The 8,560-nt window shown below is 43.7% G+C and overlaps 1 pseudogene; it reads left to right on the top strand.

The window, feature by feature from the left end:
* The first annotated feature begins 4,231 nt into the window (after nucleotides 1-4,231).
* Nucleotides 4,232-6,128, top strand: LOC135572828 (uncharacterized; annotated as a pseudogene).
* The last annotated feature ends 2,432 nt before the right edge of the window (nucleotides 6,129-8,560 follow it).

Below are 8,560 nucleotides of genomic sequence, written 5' to 3'. Positions count from 1 at the left end.
GTTTGAAACTTAAGTATATATTAGCAATTATGTTAACTTTTTTACAAGTAGTATTTTACTGGGTGATTTTCACTTTTACTTAAGTAATTTTCTATACTGAACAAAATATAAACACCACATGTAAAGCGTTGGTCCCATGTTTCGTGAGCTGAAATATAAAATCCCAGAAATGTTCCATATGCACAAAAAGCTTATTTCTCTCAAATTGTTTGCAAGATATTCCATCCTCCTGACAGGTGTGGCATATCAAGAAGCTGATTAAACATCATGACCATTACACAGGTGCACCTTCTATACAATAAAAATATTTTTTTAAATGTGCAGTTTTGTCACACAAGACAATGCCACAGATGTCTCAAGTTTTGAGGGAGCGTACATTTGGCATGCTGACTGCAGGAATGTCCACCAGAAGCTGCATCCAACGTCGTTTTAGAGAAATTGGCAGTACGTCCAACCGGCCTCACAACCGCAGACCATGTGTAACCACGCCAGCCCACAACATCCACATCCGGCTTCCTCACCTGTGTCATCGTCTGAGGGAGGGGAGAGGGGTGCTGAGGAGTATTTCTGTCTGTAATAAGACCCTTTGTGGGGAAAAACTATTTCTTATTGTGCCTGGTTCCCCATGGCTGAATCCCTGCCCAGTCTTGTTAATCCACAGATTAGGGCATAATTCATTTATTTAAATTGACTGATTTCCTTAAATGAACTGTAACTCAGTAAAATCTTTGAAATTGTTGCATGTTGCGTTTATATTTTAGTTCAGTATGTTAAGGTATCTTTACTTTTACTCAAGTATGACAATTGGCTAATTTTCCCACCACTGATAATAATATTGTATAAATGTCAAGTTGTTGGGACATAACCTTTTCAAAATCAAATGAAGTCCTTTATAGCTCATCTGATCCTCTGTAGCTCAGTTGGTAGAGCATTGCGCTTTGCAACGCCAGTATAGCGGTTTCAATTCCCAGAACCACCATGCCTAAAAATGTATGCATGCATGACTGTAAGTTGCTTTGGATAAAAGCATTAAATAAATGTATGAAATCATACAATTATTTAGGCTAATTGTAGCTTATCACCTATTATTTTGTTGCAGTATTCAATAATTGACTTACCCACACCATTCAACAATATTAAAAATGGATGTGTTTGTAGATTGCATGTGCTAGCATGTGTGTGTGTGTGTGTGTGTGTGTGTGTGTGTGTGTGTGTGTGTGTGTGTGTGACAGCTGGGTGCCTTCAACATGTCAATACATCTCACAAAGACAAGTAGGTGATGCAGTCAATCTCTCCTCTACTTTGAGCCAGGAGAGATTGATATGCATGTCATTGATGTTCGCTCTCTGTGTACATTTAAGGGCCAGCCGTGCTGCTCTGTTCTGGGCTAACTGCAGTTTACTTGTCTGCCTCTTCATTAACTTGATATGAAATATATTTTGCCTGAATGGATATTTAGAAAATGGCTAATATGAATTGGTCTAGTCAAGAAATATATATGACTTGCCTAGTTAAATAAAGGTTAAATAAAATTAAAATAGTAATGAAATATTGGCAGTGCTAAAACAAAACAATCAGCCATCTTTCTTACGTAGTTTTCAGATGTATTACATTATCCCTTTATGTCTGTGCGGTTAATATAAATCAGATTTATTTCACAACTGTCAAAACTCAAATTGCCCTCATTCTAACAAAACGTTCATCAATTCATCTTCTTTCAGCAGTTGTGGGCAACGCAAACAGCAAAAAACTCCCGAGAGATTCCATGACAGAATTCATCATTTTCTCAATAGCGATATGTAACTTATTTAGCATTTTAGCCTCCCTGAGTCTCTCTGTTCTGTTGAGTCACAACCTCGCAAATGCTGACAGACTTTTCTTTTTCTCTCTAAAAACCAGAGAAGAAAAGTATCTTAATGTGTAAGTGGGAATCCTTAGCAGTGAAACCAAAGAGCTATGCCTTCTGTGCTTCAGTATTCTCCTTTGCAACTTGCTTTTGTACCATCATCCCATTTAGTGTGAGACGTGGCGTTGCCGGGAATGTGGGATGCCAGGGTCTGTTCTCTGACAGCTTGTGGTTCTTGTCTCTCCCAGGCCTTGTCCTGAAATGTCGCAGGCTGTGGTAAGTGCTCCTAAAGATACTCTAAATGAAATGAGCAGACGGAGGACTGGGTTTGAACACACAGCGAGTTCAACGTGTAACCATTTAGGTTATTTATTAGGTTTGATTATGCCATCATGTAGTCAAAATCCATGACAGATACAGCGACATAAGTGGATGTGACTGTAAAAATATAGGGCTATGTCCAACTGTCATGTATGGCTTGTAGGACATGTGGTCTGATATGACAGATTGATATTACATATCAGTCAAGGAATTTTACAGTGTGTGACTGACCTTTTGGTCTAATGTTGAAATGCACATTGTTTATTGAAAAAATGAATGAAAAATATTCCAAAAAATACCAGCTTGTGGCATATTTCAACTTCAATGTCATCGATTTGCTACATTTCCACTTCATTATCACAATGTAATCAGCATTATTCGACTACTTTGCACATAAAAGTAAAAACGAAATACAATGCACTCCAGATGGTTAACAAACCATTTTTTTTAGTGTCATGCTGAAGTTTATGGCCTATACCACCTATCCTCTGTCCTGAGATGCTCAGTTTCCCAAACCTTGATCTGCTCCCATCTGCATAGCACAGTGCCCTTGAGTGAGTGAGTCCCTGTTATTTGTCATTGGAAGACTGTTTTTCTCTGTTGGAAAAAGTACCACAGGGCCCTAGGGGAGTACAGCTCTAAAAGCTGTTGTCTGCAAGCCAGAAAGGAGAACATTTAGGCCGAGAGAGAAAGAGAGAGAGTATAAAGTAGATTTTAGTGGAAACATGTTTCCGAGCATGACTCTGACAGAACAAGCGGTATAATCTGAAGGGAAATGCTGCATTTAACAATGACCATATTTGTTCTATTGCCAATGTAGTCCTGGACTTGTATTTCCTGAAGGAGTTTTGACTGTGAGGTTTAAATGCATTCTAGGGATCATAAAGCAAATTCTGTGATTAAGTGCTGTATCGGCCTGGTATAGCTGCTTGCTTATGACACAGTTATTACATTATTACAGTATTTTATTCTTTGTCAGGGAAGAACACTGCACAGGTCAGGCACCAATGAACAGAAAAATAGTATATAGGTACATACAGTAGTTGAGAAATGAACTTTTGTTGAACAGCGCCACTGCACACAACTCAGTCTTCCCTCCTTGTACAGTACTATGTTGCTAAACCAGTACCACCCGCCACCCTTCACCACAAAGACTTTGCCTAACGATGTTAACACTGATTTACACACCAGGGTTCATTTAAATCCAACCAGAAGAGAGGCTTTATTTCTAGAGACACGTCATTGTGTGTTCTCTCCCCTTGTAATGGCCTGAGTATGATTTTCACATCAATTTATTGTATATAAATAAGCGGCCGCTTAAACCAAGCATAAAAAAACCCTATTGTTAAGGCTTCCCCCTATCGTTAAAACTCCCTGCTACATCAGACATAGGAGGGGGAAATGAAACTGCTGGAACTGCCAGGGAGGATATGGAGGGGTTATAATCGTAGGCATGCCATTGGCTCGTTGATCCAACCAGAAAACAAATAAGAGTCACTGTGTGTGTGTGTGTGTGTGTGTGTGTGTGTGTGTGTGTGTGTGTGTGTGTGTGTGTGTGTGTGTGTGTGTGTGTGCACTCAACAATCCGGTCGCATTTCGCTACGCTCCACAGGTAGTATCACATTTTTCATTTCATTTCATTACAGTACAACGGCTTGATTTGTTTGATCGTAGCTAGCTACATAGCTAGCTACATAGCTGTCTTTGTATCATAGATAATTGCGTAATTATCGTATTCCGTCGTCCTAACGCAGTCTACACTGCCCTGCAGCTAGCCAGCTAGCTAACGTCCACCGTTAGCTAGTCCACCGTCTACCGATTAGCAGCACAACTATTACACTCAACTGAACGGCTTGATTAGTGTAGTGTTAGCTAGCTACATAGTTGTCTTTGCTGTCTTCGTCTCCAAGATAATTGTGTAGTTTAGAGTGTGTAGTTTTAGAGTGATTATCTTAATCTTCCGAGGTTAGCTAGCCAGCTATTTGTCATCCTTAACGTAGGAGACTCTGCTAGCTAGCCAACAGCTAGCCAACGTTTACCGAACAGAACTTCTGCACTCAACAATCCGGTCGCATTTCGCTTCGCTCCACGGGTAGTATCACATTTTTCATTTCATTTCATTACAGTACAACGGCTTGATTTGTTTGATCGTAGCTAGCTACATAGCTAGCTACATAGCCGTCTTTGTATCAAAGATAATTGTGTAGTCTAGAGCGATTTCCTAGGTTAGCTAGCCAGCTATTGTCGTTCTTTTAACGCAACGTAACGTAATCAACACTGCTAGCTAGCCAGCTAGCCCGAATAGCAGCACAGTAGAAACTATTACACTCAACGGAACGACTTGATTAGTGTAGTGTCAACAACGCAGCCAATGCCAGCTAGCCTACATAGTCAACAACGCAGCCTCTGCCAGCTAGCCTTCTTCAGCAGTACTGTATCATTTTAATCATTTTAGTCAATAAGATTCTTGCTACGTAAGCTTAACTTTCTGAACACTCGAGACGTGTAGTCCACTTGTCATTCCAATCTCCTTTGCATTAGCGTAGCCTCTTGTGTAGCCTGTCAACTATGTGTCTGTCTATCCCTGTTCTCTCCTCTCTGCACAGACCATACAAACGCTCCACACCGCGTGGCCGCGGCCACCCTAATCTGGTGGTCCCAGCGCGCACGACCCACGTGGAGTTCCAGGTCTCCGGTAGCCTCTGGAACTGCCGATCTGCGGCCAACAAGGCAGAGTTCATCTCAGCCTATGCCTCCCTCCAGTCCCTCGACTTCTTGGCACTGACGGAAACATGGATCACCACAGACAACACTGCTACTCCTACTGCTCTCTCTTCGTCTGCCCACGTGTTCTCGCACACCCCGAGAGCTTCTGGTCAGCGGGGTGGTGGCACCGGGATCCTCATCTCTCCCAAGTGGTCATTCTCGCTTTCTCCCCTTACCCATCTGTCTATCGCCTCCTTTGAATTCCATGCTGTCACAGTTACCAGCCCTTTCAAGCTTAACATCCTTATCATTTATCGCCCTCCAGGTTCCCTCGGAGAGTTCATCAATGAGCTTGATGCCTTGATAAGCTCCTTTCCTGAGGACGGCTCACCTCTCACAGTTCTGGGCGACTTTAACCTCCCCACGTCTACCTTTGACTCATTCCTCTCTGCCTCCTTCTTTCCACTCCTCTCCTCTTTTGACCTCACCCTCTCACCTTCCCCCTACTCACAAGGCAGGAAATACGCTCGACCTCATCTTTACTAGATGCTGTTCTTCCACTAACCTCATTGCAACTCCCCTCCAAGTCTCCGACCACTACCTTGTATCCTTTTCCCTCTCGCTCTCATCCAACACTTCCCACACTGCCCCTACTCGGATGGTATCGCGCCGTCCCAACCTTCGCTCTCTCTCCCCCGCTACTCTCTCCTCTTCCATCCTATCATCTCTTCCCTCTGCTCAAACCTTCTCCAACCTATCTCCTGATTCTGCCTCCTCAACCCTCCTCTCCTCCCTTTCTGCATCCTTTGACTCTCTATGTCCCCTATCCTCCAGGCCGGCCCGGTCCTCCCCTCCCACTCCGTGGCTCGACGACTCATTGCGAGCTCACAGAACAGGGCTCCGGGCAGCCGAGCGGAAATGGAGGAAAACTCGCCTCCCTGCGGACCTGACATCCTTTCACTCCATCCTCTCTACATTTTCCTCTTCTCTCTCTGCTGCTAAAGCCACTTTCTACCACTCTAAATTCCAAGCATCTGCCTCTAACCCTAGGAAGCTCTTTGCAACCTTCTCCTCCCTCCTGAATCCCCCTCCCCCTCCCCCCTCCTCCCTCTCTGCAGATGACTTCGTCAACCATTTTGAAAAGAAGGTCGACGACATCCGATCCTCGTTTGCTAAGTCAAACGACACCGCTGGTTCTGCTCACACTGCCCTACCCTGTGCTCTGACCTCTTTCTCCCCTCTCTCTCCAGATGAAATCTCGCGTCTTGTGATGGCCGGCCGCCCAACAACCTGCCCGCTTGACCCTATCCCCTCCTCTCTTCTCCAGACCATTTCCGGAGACCTTCTCCCTTACCTCACCTCGCTCATCAACTCATCCCTGACCGCTGGCTACGTCCCTTCCGTCTTCAAGAGAGCGAGAGTTGCACCCCTTCTGAAAAAAACCTACACTCGATCCCTCCGATGTCAACAACTACAGACCAGTATCCCTTCTTTCTTTTCTCTCCAAAACTCTTGAACGTGCCGTCCTTGGCCAGCTCTCCCGCTATCTCTCTCAGAATGACCTTCTTGATCCAAATCAGTCAGGTTTCAAGACTAGTCATTCAACTGAGACTGCTCTTCTCTGTATCACGGAGGCGCTCCGCACTGCTAAAGCTAACTCTCTCTCCTCTGCTCTCATCCTTCTAGACCTATCGGCTGCCTTCGATACTGTGAACCATCAGATCCTCCTCTCCACCCTCTCCGAGTTGGGCATCTCCGGCGCGGCCCACGCTTGGATTGCGTCCTACCTGACAGGTCGCTCCTACCAGGTGGCGTGGCGATAATCCGTCTCCACACCACGTGCTCTCACCACTGGTGTCCCCCAGGGCTCTGCTCTTGGCCCTCTCCTATTCTCGCTATACACCAAGTCACTTGGCTCTGTCATAACCTCACATGGTCTCTCCTATCATTGCTATGCAGACAACAGTTAACCCACTGTTCCTAGGCCATCATTGAAGGTAAGAATTTGTTCTTAACTGACTTGCCTAGTAAAATAAATAAAATTACAGATAGATTATATGACCAGCAGTGGAGTCCAGATATGTTAGTCCACCAATAATGAACATTCATAGTAGTGTTACATGAGTAGGTAGGCATCTAACAGAAACATACGTAATACCAACTCCTAGAACACACAGAATACCAACTCCTAGAACACACGTGATACTAACTCCTAGAACACACAGAATACTAACTCCTAGAACACACAGAATACCAACTCCTAGAACACACAGAATACTAACTCCTAGAACACACAGAATACTAACTCCTAGAACACACGTGATACTAACTCCTAGAACACACGTGATACTAACTCCTAGAACACACGTGATACTAACTCCTAGAACACACGTGATACTAACTCCTAGAACACACGTGATACTAACTCCTAGAACACAGGTGATACTAACTCCTAGAACACATGTGATACTAACTCCTAGAACACACAGAATACTAACACCTAGAACACAGGTGATACTAACTCCTAGAACACACGCGATACTAACTCCTAGAACACAAAGAATACTAACACCTAGAACACAGGTGATACTAACTCCTAGAACACACGTGATACTAACTCCTAGAACACACAGAATACTAACTCCTAGAACACACGTGATACTAACTCCTAGAACACACGTGATACTAACTCCTAGAACACACGTGATACTAACTCCTAGAACACACAGAATACCAACTCCTAGAACACACAGAATACTAACTCCTAGAACACAACTTCTAGAACACACGTGATACTAACTCCTAGAACACACGTGATACTAACTCCTAGAACACACAGAATACTAACTCCTAGAACACACGTGATACTAACTCCTAGAACACACAGAATACTAACTCCTAGAACACACATACTAACTCCTAGAACACACAGAATACTAACTCCTAGAACACACGTGATACTAACTTCTAGAACACACGTGATACTAACTCCTAGAACACACGTGATACTAACTCCCTAGAACACACAGAATACTAACTCCTAAAACACACAGAATACCAACTCCTAGAACACACAGAATACTAACTAGAACACACAGAATACTAACTCCTAGAACACACGTGATACTAACTCCTAGAACACACGTGATACTAACTCCTAGAACACACATGATACTAACTCCTAGAACACACGTGATACTAACTCCTAGAACACACAGAATACTAACTCCTAGAACACACGTGATACTAACTCCTAGAACACACAGAATACCAACTTCTAGAACACACATGATACTAACTCCTAGAACACACGTGATACTAACTCCTAGAACACACATGATACTAACTCCTAGAACACACGTGATACTAACTCCTAGAACACACATGATACTAACTCCTAGAACACACGTGATACTAACTCCTAGAACACACGTGATACTAACTTCTAGAACACACGTGATACTAACTCCTAGAACACACATGATACTAACTCCTAGAACACACGTGATACTAACTCCTAGAACAGGGCTCCGGGCAGCCGAGCGGAAATGGAGGAAAACTCGCCTCCCTGCGGACATGGCATCCTTTCACTCCCTCCTCTCTACATTTTCCTCCTCTGTCTCTGCTGCTAAAGCCACTTTATACCACTCTAAATTCCAAGCATCTGCCTCTAACCCTAGGAAGCTC

Source organism: Oncorhynchus nerka, linkage group LG2, assembly GCF_034236695.1.
Source record: "Oncorhynchus nerka isolate Pitt River linkage group LG2, Oner_Uvic_2.0, whole genome shotgun sequence".
NCBI lineage: Eukaryota > Metazoa > Chordata > Actinopteri > Salmoniformes > Salmonidae > Oncorhynchus > Oncorhynchus nerka.
The sequence above is the reverse complement of the archived record's forward strand: the minus strand, read 5'-3'. Positions and strand labels throughout refer to the sequence as shown.